Raw genomic sequence first — 996 nt, 5'->3', positions numbered from 1 at the left:
ACACCCACGTAGGTGGTCGTTGCAATTCAATGTCTCCTTCAAAGCCCAAGCGCGCGCTGTATATAAGCTAGCGCTATCGAGTGTTTGCCCGAGTGGTTAAGGGGGTGGACTTAAGATTCACTGGACACGGTCCGCGTGGGTTCGAACCCCACAGCACTCAAGCTATGTCCACTTAGGTGAGAGTTGCTCCTATAGAGACACACACCCACGTAGGTGGTCGTTGCAATTCAATTTTCTCCTTCAAAGCCCAAGCGCGCGCTGTATATAAGGTGGCGCTATCGAGTGTTTGCCCGAGTGGTTAAGGGGGTGGACTTAAGATCCACTGGACACGGTCCGCGTGGGTTCGAACCCCACAGCACTCAAGCTATGTCCACTTAAATGAGAGTTGCTCCTATAGAGACACACACCCACGTAGGTGGTCGTTGCAATTCAATTTTCTCCTTCGAAGCCCAAGCGCACGCGCTGAGTATAAGCCAGCTCTATCGAGTGTTTGCCCGAGTGGTTAAGGGGGTGGACTTAAGATCAATTGGACACGGTCCGCGTGGGTTCGAAGCCCACAACATTCAAGCTATGTCCACTTAGGTGAGAGTTGCTCCTATAGAGACACACACCCACGTAGGTGGTCGTTGCAATTCAAATGTCTCCTTCAAAGCCCAAGCGCGCGCTGTATATAGGATGACGCTATCGAGTGTTTGCCCGAGTGGTTAAGGGGGTGGACTTAAGATCCACTGGACACGGTCCGCGTGGGTTCGAACCCCACAGCACTCAAGCTATGTCCACTTAGGTGAGAGTTGCTCCTATAGAGACACACACCCACGTAGGTGGTCGTTGCAATTCAATTTTCTCCTTCGAAGCCCAAGCGCACGCGCTGAGTATAAGCCAGCTCTATCGAGTGTTTGCCCGAGTGGTTAAGGGGGTGGACTTAAGATCCACTGGACACGGTCCGCGGGGGTTCGAGCTCCACAGCACTCAAGCTATGTCCACTTAGGTGAGAGT

The 996-nt window shown here is 52.7% G+C and overlaps 5 non-coding genes across 5 annotated transcripts; all 5 read left to right on the top strand.

Annotated features, from left to right (window-relative positions):
* Positions 1–78: 78 nt before the first annotated feature.
* On the top strand, positions 79–160 carry Pmar_PMAR026079. Its single transcript has one exon. It is a non-coding gene; the product is annotated as a tRNA-Leu (tRNA).
* Positions 161–280: 120 nt separating this feature from the next.
* Positions 281–362, top strand: Pmar_PMAR026078. The gene has a single exon. It is a non-coding gene; the product is annotated as a tRNA-Leu (tRNA).
* A 122-nt stretch (positions 363–484) lies between these two features.
* Pmar_PMAR026077 lies at positions 485–566 on the top strand. Its single transcript has one exon. It is a non-coding gene; the product is annotated as a tRNA-Leu (tRNA).
* Positions 567–686: 120 nt separating this feature from the next.
* Pmar_PMAR026076 lies at positions 687–768 on the top strand. Its single transcript has one exon. It is a non-coding gene; the product is annotated as a tRNA-Leu (tRNA).
* A 122-nt stretch (positions 769–890) lies between these two features.
* Pmar_PMAR026075 lies at positions 891–972 on the top strand. Its single transcript has one exon. It is a non-coding gene; the product is annotated as a tRNA-Leu (tRNA).
* The last annotated feature ends 24 nt before the right edge of the window (positions 973–996 follow it).

The sequence above is a fragment of the Perkinsus marinus genome (genome assembly GCF_000006405.1).
Source record: "Perkinsus marinus ATCC 50983 genomic scaffold scf_1104296928698, whole genome shotgun sequence".
Classification (NCBI taxonomy): Eukaryota; Perkinsozoa; order Perkinsida; family Perkinsidae; genus Perkinsus; species Perkinsus marinus.
The sequence above is the reverse complement of the archived record's forward strand: the minus strand, read 5'-3'. Positions and strand labels throughout refer to the sequence as shown.